The sequence below is a fragment of the Puma concolor genome, chromosome B2 (genome assembly GCF_028749965.1).
Source record: "Puma concolor isolate L17-30 chromosome B2, mPumCon1.1.hap2, whole genome shotgun sequence".
Classification (NCBI taxonomy): domain Eukaryota; kingdom Metazoa; phylum Chordata; class Mammalia; order Carnivora; family Felidae; genus Puma; species Puma concolor.
Genome location: NC_141671.1, coordinates 1,595,859 through 1,612,223, shown reverse-complemented (window position 1 = coordinate 1,612,223; position 16,365 = coordinate 1,595,859). Strand labels below are relative to the sequence as shown.

General features: G+C 52.0%; 3 non-coding genes across 3 annotated transcripts; 1 reads left to right on the top strand and 2 right to left on the bottom strand.

Annotated features, from left to right (window-relative positions):
• Positions 1-1,231: 1,231 nt before the first annotated feature.
• TRNAA-AGC (transfer RNA alanine (anticodon AGC)) lies at positions 1,232-1,303 on the bottom strand. The gene has a single exon. It is a non-coding gene; the product is annotated as a tRNA-Ala (tRNA).
• A 6,551-nt stretch (positions 1,304-7,854) lies between these two features.
• On the bottom strand, positions 7,855-7,927 carry TRNAR-CCG (transfer RNA arginine (anticodon CCG)). The gene has a single exon. It is a non-coding gene; the product is annotated as a tRNA-Arg (tRNA).
• Positions 7,928-12,233: 4,306 nt separating this feature from the next.
• On the top strand, positions 12,234-12,306 carry TRNAK-UUU (transfer RNA lysine (anticodon UUU)). The gene has a single exon. It is a non-coding gene; the product is annotated as a tRNA-Lys (tRNA).
• The last annotated feature ends 4,059 nt before the right edge of the window (positions 12,307-16,365 follow it).

Below are 16,365 nucleotides of genomic sequence, written 5' to 3'. Positions count from 1 at the left end.
TCCATTAACTGCGTGTCGCTCTCAGGTTCACCCCTGCACTCCTCTGCCCCGAATCGCCCGGCGAGGCTCCGTCGTCGCTGGGAAGTGGCCGGAGCGCGCGCCCAGAGGGAGACGACCTTGAGGAGGAAGGCGGTGAATAACCCCGTCGCCCCGAGGTGACCTGTGGATCGGAGACAAGATGTTGGAGCAGGACTCAGCGGCTGCCGACCCCCTGGGGACCGTGCGGGGGGGGGGGGGGGGGACTTGGCGAAGGCGCGCATTCCCTTGTCCCCGGACGGCTCCGGTGCTCGCTGACCCCCCCCCCCCCACGGGCGGCGGGTGTAGGGAGGCGTCCATAGGATCGAAGCGCCTGCCCAGACCTCTTTGTCCACCGCGAAGGTTCCAGAACCGCCAGCCGGGAAAGCGCGGCCGCGGGAGCTGAAGGGAGCGGAGCTGCCCGAGGAGGCGGCACCGGGGCGAGCGCGGAAAGGAGGAGGGGGCGGCGGCGCAGGACTCGGAGAGGAAAAAAGGGGCAGAGGGGCCGCGGGGTGGGTCTCTGCGCCCGCATCTCCACCAGAGCGCAGGCTGCGGTGCGGAGGTGGGGGGGGGGGGCGGGGGGGCGCCTCGTCTCTGTTCCCACCCGCAGGTCCCCGTCCTCCTGCGAAAAGTGGGCTCAACCCCGGGTGCCCCACGGGAACGCGTAGCCCCCTTTGCCCCGGCTGTCAGGGCTCTGGGGGCGGCTCGCTACCTCTGGGGGTAACGTTCCCGCTGCGGGTTCAGGGGGCCTCCGAGGCACCCGAGGCGCCCTCCCCTGGACGCAAGCCTAAACACCCGTCACAGGAACGAGCTGGGGTCCCAGCGCCCGGGGCTGCTGACCGGCCGACCTTTTGCTGCCCAATCAAGATTCTGGGGGGTGGGCGGGGGTGCAGGGGCGAGTGGGGACCGGACGACCGGCAGGACAGGTGTCTCCTGGGCCAGCAGTGTGTCCACTGAGGCAAGCACAGCTGAGGGAAACGGGGGGGGGGGGGGGGTCTGAGATAGTTTCTCCAAAGGCCTCCTTGTCTTTCTTCTTCCCACTTCTTAGTAATAATTACGAATAAATCTTAGTAATAACGAAAGCGGTCCCGTGCTCTCCCTTCGGGTGGATTCTGTACTGTGCGAAGCAGTCGGGTCGGGAGATTAAGGGACAACTAAAGTGCGCACTTTGCGGAGACGGAAAAGTACCGGGCCGAGCTACCCGGCTCCGAACGCTTGGAGGTGCCGGGGATCGAACCCGGGGCCTCGTGCATGCTAAGCACGCGCTCTCCCGCTGAGCTACACCCCCTCGAGGGCAGGGGCTTCGGGAATGGCCACTGCACCGTCTGGATCGGTTGGCAGGTCCTTCCACCTCCGAAATCTTGGGAGTGAATCCTGCCTCGCAGCTGCGCCCGGGGAGAAACGCGTCCGGAACCGAAGGCCCCCACCTTCCTCCCAAGGCGGCCTGCTGAACCTTCGGATCCCCCTTCTCAGAAAACGTCCTTCTCTGCCCACGAAGCCACCAGACAGACAAAAGGTAGTGCGGGGACACAAGGACGCGCCCCGTGGGCACCCTGGAGACGATCGGCTCCGGTGTGGACTTGGGACAAGAGGGAGTTCATTCACAGCACGCGACCCGCCACACGCGACAAGGGTGTGTGTTGGCCACGTTCAGCACCGGCTTTGGAGACGCGACAGCGCCTCTGTTCGGGCGCCGCGGTGGCTCTGGTTTTGAGGACAACACACGAGAGGACACGGCCCTGCCCCGACCGCGTCCGCTGCACAAGCTTTCTGCGCACCGAGGGGAGCCTGGGGACGCTGGGAGCAAACTGCGACACAAACGCGCCCTCTGTGACCCCTCCCGAAGCCCGCGCGTCCCCGACTGTCCTCAGTCCCCGAGGCGCGGAGTCGTCACTTCCCACCTTTACGCAAAATTCGGTGCAAATGGTAACGCAGATGCGAGTTTTGGAGAAAATCCTAAACCCTATGGCCGGAGAGGGGACGGGGAGGAGCGGACAGGTGCCCGCAGAGGTCACGTTGTTACCGCCCTGGAGAGGCCCAAGGCTTCTACCTGGACCGAGCTGAGGAGCGGACCCGCGGAGGGCTGGAGCAGGGCGAGCGCAGGGGAGATGATGGAGGAGAGAAGAGGCCGCGAAGAGGAGGAGGAGGAAGAGGGGGAGGAGGGGGAGGAGGGGGAAGAGGGGGAGGAGGGGGAAGGGGAGGACGGGAGAGGAGGGGGAGGGGAGCGGGAGGAAGAGGAGGGGAGAAGGCGGGGAAGGAGGAAGATGGGGGGAGGAGTGGGGAGGAGGGGGGAGGAGGAAAAAGATGAGGGGGAGGAGGGGGAGGGGGGAGGGGGGGAGGAGGGGGAGGAGGGAGGAGGAAGGAGAGGGGGAAGGGGAGGACGGGAGAGGAGGGGGAGGGGAGCGGGAGGAAGAGGAGGGGAGAAGGAGGGGAAGGAGGAAGATGGGGGATGAGGGGGAGGAGGGGGAGGGGGGAGGAGGGGGAGGAGGGGGAGGAGGGGGAGGGGGGAGGAGGGGGAGGAGGGGGAGGGGGGAGGAGGGGGAGGAGGGGGAGGGGGAGGAGGGGGGAGGAGGGGGAGGGGGGAGGAGGGGGAGGAGGGGGAGGAGGGGGAGGAGGAGGAGGGGGGAGGAGGGGGAGGGGGGAGGAAGGGGAGGAGGGGGGAGGAGGGGGGAGGAGGGGGAGGAGGGGGAGGGGAGGAGGGGGAGGGGAGGAGGGGGGAGGGGGGAGGGGGAGGAGGAAGGAGAGGGGGAAGGGGAGAAGGGGAGAGGAGGGGGAGGGGAGAAGGGGAGAGGAGGGGGAGGGGAGAAGGGGAGAGGAGGGGGAGGGGAGAAGGGGAGAGGAGGGGGAGGGGAGCGGGAGGAAGAGGAGGGGAGAAGGAGGGGAAGGAGGAAGATGGGGGGAGGAGGGGGGAGGGGGGAGGAGGGGGAGGAGGGAGGAGGAAGGAGAGGGGGAAGGGGAGGACGGGAGAGGAAGGGGAGGGGAGCGGGAGGAGGGGGAGGGGAGCGGGAGGAGGGGGAGGGGAGCGGGAGGAAGAGGAGGGGAGCGGGAGGAAGAGGAGGGGAGAAGGAGGGGAAGGAGGAAGATGGGGGGAGGAGGGGGAGGAGGAAGATGGAGGGGGAGGAAGGGGAGGAGGGGGAGGAGGGAGGAGGGAGGAGGAAGGAGAGGGGGAAGGGGAGGACGGGAGAGGAGGGGGAGGGGAGCGGGAGGAAGAGGAGGGGAGAAGGCGGGGAAGGAGGAAGATGGGGGGAGGAGTGGGGAGGAGGGGGGAGGAGGAAAAAGATGAGGGGGAGGAGGGGGAGGAGAAGGGGGAAGACTGAGGAGGGGTGGTTGGGGGATAGGCCTGGGGGTGGGGGGAGACCGGGAGCATGTGCAGGTAGAAAATGACCGAGGCCCGGTCCCGCCACGCGGTCTCCAGGCCCCGAGGAGGGAGGTTCGGAGAAGGGAAGCCCCTTCGGCTGGTTTTGCCGAAGGTCCTGGGACCCTGAGAGTGTCCCGCGGCCTGTGTCGCAGCGCACGGAGGCCGCGCATTTCCAGGGCGCAGCCCGGGTCGAGGATCCGCACCAGGAGCCGGGGTCCTGGGATTTGGGGGCGCCACGATGTACGCACCCCACGTGGAAGCAGCGCCGAGTCTAGAAACGCGTTGTAACCCGGTTTTCTGCTCGCGCATCTCACTGGCAGCGACGGGTTTTTAGCGCGTTTGGGTTTCAAACACAAGGACGAACGGAGGTGGGGGCGGGGTTCAGCAGTGAGTAAACGGTACGGTTTGAACGAAGATTAGACACCGCCGCGCTCCCGAGCGTGGCCAGGTGCGCACAGGCCCTGAGCTGATCCACTGCTAGCCTCGTGCGCATTCTTTCGCTTCCCACGACCTCTCGACCTCCCGAAACTCTTGTAGGCCGAGGGCTGAGCCCAGCCTCCTCTGGGGCGGGGCGCTCTGGCACTTTTCCACGCACACAATTGCCGTTTTGTTTTACCCCGCGCTGGATGGAAGGACACCTGCACAGAAATCAGGGGCACTCGCGCCCCAAGTCACCCTCGTGTCAGTGTGGGCGCTGAGGGGGACAGAGCTCGGTTACGCGCGCGCATTCACCCTGCGGAGGAATCTTTGCTCTAAACCCTTTTAAACACTCTCTTCTCTTGTATGTCCCGACAGAAGTCATTTTTATTTTGTAAATGGCGTTTAATTTTAGAACAGTAATAGATTTTCAAGAAAAAACCCTTGAGAATGTTAGAGATTTCTTCTATCTCAGTATCCAGTGTCTCTTATGATTCTCTAACATTAAGATGATATATTTGCTAAATTAATAAACCAATTGATATATTTTATTAAATGAATTCCGTAGTCTATTCAGATTTCCTTAGTTTTTAGCCTAATAGCCTTTGTCCGATCCACAATACACATTACATTTGCTTGTATGTGTCTTCAGGGTTGTTGTTGTTGTTGCTGTTGTTGTTGTTGTTGTTTTTCTGCGACAGTTTCTTAGATTTTTCTTGGTTTTGATGACTGTATTAATCAGGGCTCTCCAGAGAAACAAAGCCAGTAGGATACATAGAGATTGTCAAAAATCCAGAAACAGTAAAAATCAAAGCCAAGCAGTGAAATCGTATTTAGTAAGGGTTTATTGTGCATCAGAAACAGTTCCGGAACTCAGTCTTCAGTTCCAACACTGATAAGAAGCTCAGGGGCATGGCATCACAAGATGGCTTATAGAGTGAAAATGAGGACGTTGTTTAACCTTTAAAATGACCGGTTATTACATCGGGGGGCTCAAGACAGCAGGAGATGGTTAAAAGTGATTATCTTACACCATTTTAGGAAGATGACAAGCTTCTTTTACGATTATTAGAGACATTTACAGGAAATAACCTCCATTAAGTTTTACTTGTATTCATGAAATAAGCTAGATTTGGGTTCACTTATGTGGTTTACAGGGTTTTGTTTGCTTGGGGGATTTTTGAGGGTATTCTCATTTTATTTTATTGTAACAAGATATATGTAAGAAGAGATTTCGTGTGGGAATTGGCTCATGTAGTTGTGGAGGCTGAGAAGTCCTATAATCTGCCATTTACATGCTGGAGAATCAGAAAACCCAGTGGCATTGTCAGTCCCAGTTGGAAAGCCTTCCAGCCAGGAGCTCAGGATGTCTGAAAATGTAGATTTTCAACATGTAGATTGAAATGTAGATTTCCCAGCTCAGGCGAGAGACAGTCTCCTCTCCTTTGCCCTTTTGTTCCTCTTGGACCCTCATTGGTGGGGGCAGGTCTGTTCACTCAGTCTACTGAATCAAATGCTAACCTCTCCCGGAAACACTCTCAGACACACCCAGAAATAATGTTTTAGCACTTCTCCCGGCATCCCTTAGCCGGGTCAAGTGGACACACAAGATTGGCCATCACAATGACTTTGATACTTTAGAGGAACTCTGGTGAGGTATTCGGTAAGATGCTCTCTGCTGGAATTGTCTGCTCTTTTGGTCATGATTAGGCTGGGGCACTGAGTTCTGGGGAGGAAGACCACAAGGTAAATATTTATATATTTATAGATCTATCTATCTATCTCTATATATATTTCATCACATATTAAGGGCATATATGACCAGCATGACTTATCATTGTTGATGTTAAAGGAGAACTTTTAAGGGTGGCTCAGGTCATGATCTCACTGTTCACCTGCGTCGGGCTCTGTGCTGACAGCTGGGAGCCTAGAGCCTGCTTCGGATTCTGTGTCTCCCTCTCTCTCTGCCCCTCTCCTGTTGTTGCTCTCTCTGTCTCTCAAAAATAAATATGTTTAAAAAGAGAGAACTTTTACAAAATATTGTCTTTGGCATCTTCGAAGCAACTGCTGGACTACACCAAATATTTTTCCAACACTTTGTAGAGAAAAATCCCAAAAGTAATGAGCTGTATTTGCTGTGTCCCACATCGTTAGTTAGCAGAAAAATAATTGTGATGCTTTCTGTTACAAATTCCTTAGTTCAAAAGAGAACAAAAACCCAGCTAAGTTAATTATATAAGTAATTGTATATAATTAATTATTACATATAATGGGTAAATGCTTTTTAATTTAAATACGCTTTTTCTCGTAGGCTCCATGCCCAATGCAGGGCTTGAAGTCACAACCCCAAGATCGTGAGTTGCATTCCCCACCCACTGGGCAAGCCAGCCCCCCCTAGGTGTTTTAATGTAAATATATTTGAGCTACTGTGCACAAATCTCAGATTGGAGTGGGAAGTTTCTTGAATCAGAAATGCCAGAGAGGCTCTAGCTTAACGATTTCAAAATTAGTGGACTTTCTCTTGCCAATTGTTAGGTTTTTCAAAACTGCCCCCAAACGACACTGATGCTTTACGAAGGATGTCTGGCACAGGCTGATTTCTCTGGGCTTCAGTACCGACATACGACCCCAGTATCTCCATATGTGTTCTCTGCCATGTAACCAAACCTTTCTTGTACTTTTTCACTCATGTTCTCATGACTCCCCTGCTCACCTCACAAGAAAAGCAATGATCCAATGTTCCTTGTCTTTGCAGCGCCTGGTCCCAGGTCCTACCTACTCTGTAGTCTTTGCTACCACACAGACGGCTGTTTTGCTAAAAGGAAGACAAGATAAGACAGAAAAAAGATGGGGGGGGAGAACTCACCGTATTTCCATCAAGAAGCAAACACCTACCCAACACTTACAAGTTGACCTTGAGTTCTATTTTTCAGTAACATTGAAGAACGGAACAGAGAGGGAAAGATGAAAGGAGAGGAAAAATAAAGCGCCTAACAGACATAGTTGTTGAGTCTAATTTTGAGTCACGAAACAGACACTAAACAGAGAAGCAGAGATGTTCCAACGGAGCTCCCCTACCTCTCTCTTTTCTTCTGGCTCCCTCCCCCACCCTTCCATTCGGCACCACCAAAACCTGGATCCCAAATCTTTCTGGGTGAGTGGTAAGTGCGTGAGTGGGTGGTGGCAAACGGCAATGCTTAAGGGATAGGAAGTCGTCCAAAAGTGAAAGTTACAAATCATGTGAACAGTTGAAGAAGCAGTTGAAATATTGATCCCTCTGAGATTAGATCAGAAGGGACAGCCTGGGGCTGACTTAATCCCTGGTTCAGAACCAAGTTTTGGTAAGATGACGCTGGTTTTGGTCAACATCAAGTCTGGTCCTTCACACTTTTTCCCACAAATCACATGATGGAACATATCAACACTGTGCGCTTGTAATAAAGACAAATAATGGAAAGATTAGAGAATAATTGACTTACTGGCTTTGACTAAATTCTCAGGGAAAGTTGGATCCATGAGCCCGGATAGTTCAGTCTGAAAAGTAACAGACAGACACTCACTATGAGTGTTCAGATTTCAAGGGCCTCTTCTGGCCTCGGTATCCCTGACCCCTGGTATTTCTTACTCTTGCATAGAAGCCCTTTGAAACCTGGCTTTCCAGAGAAGCATTAACAGTTGGCTTTTCCACCCCTCACCTCCTTTTCTGGGCCATTATCAGCCAGTTCTAGTGAGGGGCTTTAAGCCGGGAGATCCAGGGCGCGACAATGTTAGTGACTATTCATTCACTAGTGCTTTACTGCTATCTTTACTGATTAGAGGCCACTAGCAAAATGCAGGCTGTTGGTGACTCACTGGCACACAGGCTTGCCAGTTTCCAAAAGACTTCTTCATGTTTCTGAAGACTTTACAAAAAGCTTATAAAGACTAACTTTAGGTTTCCGAAGAAACTTTAGGTTTCGAAGACTTTACAAAAAGCTTATAAAGACTGACTTTAACTTCTCAGGGGTCCGTCCCATTGCGAGTCAAATGAAAGAGTTACTGTTTCTTGTCCAGCAAGAAAGCAGCGACCACGAAGGGACTCGAACCCTCAATCTTCTGATCCGGAATCAGACGCCTTATCCATTAGGCCACGCGGCCAGCCCCATGGGGGGAGGGTTTCCAAACCCACAAGCTGAGATGTCTCCTTGTAAGATTTAATTTTGTAGCCGGAGGAGGATTTAATTATCAGCCTTCAAACCCCCCTCCCCCCCCCCCCCCCAAAAAAAAGGAACAAAACCCCATCCGGGATCCCTAACAACCATTACTTAGAACAGGTGCACGGAGGGGGACAGAGTGACGTGATTCTTCCAAGGTCTCTGTCTCAGTCGCTGGCAAAGACCCACGCGTGGGGGGGGGGATTTGCGGGGGGAGAAATAAGAGCCCCAGGGTCGCTGACCCCAGGGTGGGGGAGCGCCGGTGTTTGGTCGGCCCTGCCCTTCCGGCTTCCTCCGGGGAAAGGCGGCCGCCGCGTCCTGCTTTCGCGCGCTGGAGACACTTTACCACAACTCATTCGTGCCGGCGGCATTAACAACCTGACCCTGCACCCTCAAGGGCAGGGGGTCGCCCCCCAGTGGGGCGGGGTGCTGGTCCCCGATCTCCGTCGGAGGCTGGCTCAGGTGCCTTGTGCTGACTCCCGAAGTGCTCCAAGGTGGGGAGGGGGTAAGGCGCAAGCCGCGTGCACGGGCGTCGGCCTCCTGGACCCTAACGGCCCAAGGGCTGCCCCGTTCCCGGCACCCCCGCGCATCGACCCCCCGGAACCACCGGGGGCCACCTCGTGTTGAAACGTGCGCGGCCCAGTTGTCGGGGTAGGACGGGTCAGAACCCCCCACAGCCACCCCCCCCAAAGTAAAGCAATGACAGATCCTCCCCGTCCCTTATCCTCTGGGTTTCTGGAAGAGTCCAGACAGACCACACTGCTCTTTCTTTTCCTGTGCCCAGCACCGTCTTTCCTCCACTAGTCCTCTCGCCTCTGCACCTGCCGGTCAGTCGCTGGATCCCCTGGGCAGGCAGGGTTAGGTCACGCTGAAGAACCACTTTAGGCCATGCTCGGGATGGGATGTTCTGTCTTACCGAACTTGCCAGGACGAGTCGCCATTTCTGAGACCAGAGGAGGCTAAGCGTTAAGGCCTGGCCCCGGTGGGTCTGGTTGGACCAAGGAGATGCTTCCAGATGTTTCCTATGCATCCGACTCAGTTGAGCGCCTTTCTTCCTGGAGATGGGTTCAGTGAGAAGACTGCATGACGGTCCCTTGGATCCCCTTTTGGGGAGGCTCAGGGCACCGGCAGAAGGAACGGAACCACGCACCTGTCAGAAGCAGGCCCGGCACCAAAGTTCCTGAACTCAAGCTCCTTCACAGGCTGGGAAGGGTCTCGGCTGCTGTTCCTCCAATTCTCCCTTGTGGATTTTGTGCTCAAGGAATAGCAGACAGAGACCTCAAAACGCCACCAAATTTTTAAAAACTGGAATTTTTTGTTGTTGTTCAGTTTGGGGGAGGAACAAATTCACGATCCGCATAAGCAGCAGAGTAAGGCTGGTGGACTGGGCAAAACCGTCCACATTTCTTTCTCGCGGAGAAGGCGGCGACGTCAGGACATGAAGACTGGCACAGATGTTTTAAAAATGACACTAAACAGGGGCGCCTGGGTGGCGCAGTCGGTTAGGCGTCCGACTTCAGCCAGGTCACGATCTCGCGGTCCGTGAGTTCGAGCCCCACGTCGGGCTCTGGGCTGATGGCTCAGAGTCTGGAGCCTGTTTCCGATTCTGTGTCTCCCTCTCTCTCTCTGCCCCTCCCCCGTTCATGCTCTGTCTCTCTCTGTCCCATAAATAAATAAAAACGTTGAAAAAAAAATTAAAAAAAAAATGACACTAAACAGCCCATAGGTAGCTTTTGAAAAACATAAACTTTTCTTTCTAGGGATGATACAATTTCCCCCCAAAGCCATTCAGTGCTTCTTTCTCTGAGAGTTTTATCCGATGTGCTCCAGGCAGCATTTCTCTAAAAATCTGAAATATTTTCCATGAACCATTTTGTGAGGAATCCAAGGAGGACTGGAGAGTGTGGAAGTCCTATTCTTGCTGCATCTGTCTGGATATTTTGCTCGAGGACGTGGGTGGCAGAGGGTGTCCCTAGTCAGAAGAGGCTTCTGTAGTTTTGGAAAAGGGTTCTTCCTTCCTCTTTATTTTTATTTTTACTAAATCAGAGGGCCTGCCAAACCCTGGATCAAATATGAATTCACACCTTTAGAGCAAGAGTCTCCCAATTTGGTCATGTCAGCCACTTAATTTAGGGCCTATTCTTAAGTTCTGAATTCGGAAAGCGCAGCATGTCCTGTGAGTTGTGATTCGAACCATACGTTTGCTCACTCCCGCAGGAAGAACGTCTGTAGCCCTGGAGATCTGGGCACTGACCCCACGTGCTGTGTGCGCAGCGGCCGACAATGAAGGAAAAGGTAAAGAAATGTCAGGTTTTCTATGCTACCTGCCACCTGCTTGCTCGCTGGTGCAGACACAGCTGGGGAAACAGGGAGAGGAAGTCGCCTGTGGCTACCTTTTCTGAACCTGTCTCTTTTCGCTTCCTCTTCTCCTGATGCCTTTTCTCTTTCCGCCTTGCTCTTTAATAAAGCTGAGACTGGAACCAAAGGTACAAGTGCTGGTTTACGTGGAGCTGGCTTGTTACTGCCTCCTGCTGGAGGGATCCCGAGTGAGCTGTCTCTCTGTCCGCTCCTCAATCCGATACTCCCTGTGCTGGCTTCGCCACAGTTCAGGGGTCCCAAGGCCCTTGGATACACCTTTACTTTCAATAGGAGCAGCAGACAGTGAGAGAAGACTGAAGCAGGAAGAGATGGTGAATTTGGAGGGAGGAGAGGAGGAGGAGGAGGAAGAAGAGGGGAGGAGTGAGGAGGAGGGAGGGGGAGGAGAGGAGGGAGGAGGACAGAGGGGTAGGAGGAGGAGAGGAGGAGGGGAGGAAAGAGGAAGGAGAGGAGGGGGAGGACAGGAGGGAGGAGGAGGAGGGGGAGGGAGGGAGAAGGAGAAGGAGGGGGAGGGAGGGGGAAGAGGAGGGGGAGGAGAGAGGAAGGGGAGGAGGGGGAGGACAGGAGGGAGGAGGAGACAGGGAAAAGTGGAGGAGGAGGGGGAGGGAGGAAGGGAGGAGGAGGGGGAGGGAGGAGGAGGAGGGGGAGGGAGGAGGAGGGGGAGGGAGGGAGAAGGAGGAGGAGGGGGAGGGAGGGGGAAGAGGAGGAGGGGGGAGGACAGGAGGGAGGAGGAGACAGGGAAAAGTGGAGGAGGAGGAGGGGGAGGGAGGGAGGGGGAGGAGGAGGAGGGAGGAGGAGGAGGGGGAGGGAGGAGGAGGGGGAGGGAGGGGTAGGAGGAGGAGAGGGAGGAGGGGAGGAAAGAGGAAGGGGAGGAGGGGGAGGACAGGAGGGAGGAGGAGGAGGGGGAGGGAGGGGGAAGAGGAGGGGGAGGAGAGAGGAAGGGGAGGAGGGGGAGGACAGGAGGGAGGAGGAGACAGGGAAAAGTGGAGGACGAGGGGGAGGGAGGAAGGGAGGAGGAGGAGGAGGGAGGAGGAGGAGGGGGAGGGAGGAGGAGGAGGAGGGAGGGAGGGGGAGGAGGAGGAAGGGGAAAATCACAGGAACGACAGGAAGGAGGACTTTGGTCCTGAAGGAAGGCCCCAGGTGCGGAGGATGACGCCCAGGCCCCCTGCTTGCTGAGACACCCCCCCTCCCCGCCCCAATGAGGTGCACCGTCGCAGACACTCGGCGGTTGAGCGCGTGTCAGGACTGATTACCGCCCTTGTCTGTGGGTGTTTGGGGGAGGAACGAGGCAGGACGAGGTCGCTCTGTCAGCACTACTATTTCTGAAATCTTTGGGCCGCGACCACCCCAGGGAGGAGGCGCTGCCTTCAGGCCGACCCCCAACAGCGCTCCGCGGCTGTCCCCGGTCTCTCAGCCCTGGGACTGCTCGCCCTGCGCGGGGGCTGCGGTCCCACCCAACAGCAGAGGGAGGGGTCCCTTGTGGAACATTGTCGTGCGCCTTCAAGCTATTCCTCCTTCACTGTCGGCCCCTCCGACGTGTAAGGGTGCAAACAAGGGCCGTGTGAGCAGCGTGTGTGCAAATGGGAAACATTCAGGTGCCGGTGCTTGGCTAGAACCCAGAGCCTCCGCTCTGAAACCTGCCGGCTTCCTGGAGGAGACGGTGCATCTTTGGTTCTGAACAACTGGGGGGTGGGGGACAGAGAGGAGAGAAAAAGAGGAAAAGGTCCCGGAGATTGTAACGTGTCTCTAAGGGCACTTTTTCCCAGTGAGGAGAATTCAAAGGATGTTATTTGAGAACCAGGACACGAAATGATAGGAAGTGCCCCAATGTGCAAACCAATATTAGATACGCACAGAGAGGAAGCAGTGTGTGAGCCTGGATAGCTCAGCTGGCAGAGCATCAGACTTTTAATCTGAGGGTCCAGGGTTCAAGTCCCTGTTCAGGCGTAATCACTCTTGTTTTGCCCTGAGCACCCAAAGGGTGTAGGAGAGAAGGGTTCCGCTTGCACATTGACTGGAACTTTGTCTACTCTTTGATTTGTAGGCGCCACCTCTATGGAGATTGCCGGCCTGGAGACTCACACTTTTATGGGGTTTTTAGGGAAGAGTCATCAGGTGACTGGAAAGAAGAGCAACCAACACTTCTGAACTCTAAAAACAAGAAAAAAAATTGAAACAAAAATAATTTGAATGACAGTGGCAATTTCATCAGAAACCATAGAGGCCAGAAAGAGTGGCATATATTTTTTTTTTAATTTTAGAGACAGAGTATGCAACAGAGTGTGCAAGCAGGGGAGGGTCAGAGAGAGAGGAGAGACAGAATCTCCAGCAGGCTCCCCGCTCAGTTCAGATCTTGATGTGGGGCTTGATCCCACAACCCTGGGATCATGACCTGAGCTGAAAAAGAGTAGGACACACTCAACCGACAAGCCACAGGCATCCCAAGATGGCACTTTTTCAAGTGCTGAAAGAAAAGGACTGTCAAACCAAAATACTATATCGAGAGAAAATATCCTTCAGGAATGAAGGGGAAACAAGATACTCCAGATCAAGGAAAACTAAGATAATTGCTCGCAGCAGAACTACCCTAAAAGAGTGGCTCCAGTAAGTTCTCCAAACAGACAGAAAATGATAAAGAAAGCAATGTTGGGCATCAGGAAGGAAGAAAATACATTGTAAGCAAGAGACTTGGCAAATATAATAAATTTTCATCATCTGGAGCTTTCTAAGTTAGTGTTTGACAGTTTGAAGGAAAAGGTATAACATTGTCTGACATGGTTCTAATGTATGTAAAAGAAATTGCTAAGACAAGTACATTACAAATGAGGAAGGGTAGAGTGACAAGAAGGGAGGTAAGGTTACTACAGTTCAGGCAAAATGGTGACACAAGGTGTCTGTGGGAAGGCAAATCCACATGATGTACGTCCTGGAGCAGCTGCTGAGAATCTATGCGAAGGGAGACAGTCCAAAAGCTACACATAAAGGAATATGGAATCCAAAAGATGTACAAGTAGTCCATAAAACAAACAAACAAAGGAACAAAAAGCGAAAATCACAGAACCAAGCAGAAGCAAAAAAATAAAATGCCAGACTTAAGCCCTAATGTATCAATAATTGTAGATATAAATAGTCTAGGTACACCAATCAAAATACAGATATTAAGAGGGTGGATTAGAAAACATGACCCTCCTGTCTGCAGGAAGCTCACGACAAATATAAATACAGAGGCAGGCTGAAATTACGAGGGGAAAACAGATATGTCATGAGGGACAGCCAGAGTAACTATGTCATCAGTAAAGTAAGCCTCAGGACAAACATCATTAACAGAGACAAAAAAGGACATGATATAACGGTAAAAATTGTACATTTACCAAGATGGCAGAGTCATCCCTGATACCATGCACCAAACCACAGAGCTGTGAAATATGCGAAGAAAAAACTAAGAACTGCTAGAATTGAAAAGAAAAATAGAGGGGCGCCTGCGTGGCTCAGTCTGTTGAGCTTCCGACTTCTGCTCAGGTCATGCTCTAATGGACTGTGGGTTCGAGCCCCGCATCGGGATCTGTGCTGACAGCTCAGAGGCTGGAGCCTGCTTCAGATCTGTGTCTCCCTCTCTCTCTGCCCCTCCCCTGTTCATGCCCTGTCTCTCTCTGTATCAAAAATAAATAAACATTAAAAAAATTTTTTTAAAGAAAAGAAAAATAGACAAATCCACAATTATAGTTGAAAACTTCAAAACCTCTCTCAGAATAATTGATACAACTGAACAGGAAATGATCAAGCATAAAGAAGAACGCAAAAATACTATTGGCCATCAGCATCCAGTTTTTTTTTCTCGTTTTTTAAAATGTTTATTTATTTTTAAGAGACAGAGCGTGAGTGGGGGAGGAGCAGAGAGAGAGGGAGACACAGAATCCAAAGCAGGCTCCGGTTCCGAGCTGTCAGCACAGAGACCAATGCAGGGCCTGAACCCAGGAACTGTGAGGTCAGGACCTGAGCCGAAGTCAGACACACAACCAACTGAGCCACCCAGGCACTCCCCAAACCCAGTTTTCTTATCCAGTTTTATTGAGATGTACGTGACATAGAGCACTGTATACGTTTAACACATACAGCGTAACAACTTGAGTTACATGTATTGTGAAATGATTATCGCAATGACTTTAGTTAACATTCATCATGTCATAGATACAAAAAAAAAAAAAGAAAATATGTGTTTCTCTTTGTGATAAGAACTCTTAGGATTTACACTCTTAATGACTTTTTTAAATATGAAATTTATTGTCAAATTGATTTCCAAACAACACCCAGTGCTCATCCCAACAGGTGCCCTCCTCAATACCCATCACCTCTTAATGACTTTCGAAAATACCATACAGCAGAGTTGACTATAAATGACTTATTATATCCCAGTACTTATTTATTAGTAACTGGAAGTTTTTACCTTTTTTAAAAAAAAGGGTTTTTTTTTTTTAATATTTATTGGTTTTTGAGAGAGATAGAGAGCCTGTGAGGTGGAGGAGTAAAGAGGGAGCGAGACAGAATCTGAAGCAGGCTCCAGGCTCTGAGCTGTCAGCACAGAGCCCAACGTGGGGCTCGGGCCCAGGAACTGTGAGATCATGTCCTGAGCCTAAGTTGGCTGCTCAACTGACTGAGCCACCTAGGCACCGAAGAAGATTTTACCTCTTGACCACATTCATCAAATTCCCCCATTCTCCACCCGCCACTCCCTGCCTCTGGTGCCATAAGTCTGATCTCTTTCTGTTAGTGTCTTCGGTGCTTTACTTTTTATTCCACATATAAGTAACACCATACAGTATTTGTCTTTCTCTGACTTATTTCACTTAACACAATGCCTGCAAGGTCCATCCATGTTATCACAAATGGCAGCATTTCCTTTTTTATGGCTGAATAATATTCCTGTGTGTGTACCACAGCTTTATATATATAATTTGAGGGGGGAGGGGCAGGAGAGAGAGAGAATCTTAAGCAGGCTCCATGCTCAGTGCAGAGCCTGACACCGGGCTCCGCCCCACGACCCCGGGATCATGACCTGAGCTGAAATCAAGAGTTGGAGGCTCAGCTTACTGAGCATATTTGTAAAAATACTATTGAGTCTATTTTGAAAATGACAGAAACTGATTCGTCTGGCAGAAATTCCCTTATCCGACTTACAGAGCTGGTAGAACAGGATGATAAGAAAGAAGGGATGGACTTCACTGAGGAAGAATCTAGAAAGGTATCAAACACAAAGATCTTCGAGTTCTGACGTGTGAGTGTGTGTGCATGTGTGTAAAATGCTGGTGGTGGCAGGACAAGAAATGTACTGAGCTCTCTGGTCACATAAAAGCACAGTTAGGAAAGTCTCCAGCATTACTGAGTGATGTTTCTTTGCATTACACCAGGAAGAATCTGGATATTGGTTGGATTCACGATATTTATATTAAGGACGTGGGCTTTGTTTTTCCTGTTTGCCCCATGAACACCATAGGAACTGTTTATTGAATATCTATTACAGTAGCTGGACTGTGTACGCACAGTGCTATTGGAATGCCTGTGTTTGTAGAGGTATTGGACAGTTTCTCAATGGAGAATCTTTTAAAGATCTAAACATTGTGTTCAAGGCAAAGAGCACACTCATGCCCTGTTATATGTAATTCAGGAAGCCTACAGGTAACAAGACTGTATTGCACATATGAAACTTACTAACGGTAGATCCTAAAAATCCTCATCACAAGAAAAAAACTGTAACTATGTGTGGCGATGGATATAATAACTAGACTTCCTGCGATGATCATTTTGCAGTGCATACCAATATCAGATCATTATGCTGTGCACCTGAAACTAATATAGTTTTATAGGTCAATTATATATCAATTTAAAAAGAAATAAATGTGAAAGAATAGATTTAAAGAATAGATCTAACGTATCACCATTGTGCCACCATCATGGTAATGATTGATTACCATAGAAAATTTATCCATCTATTTTGAAACTGTGGGTAAA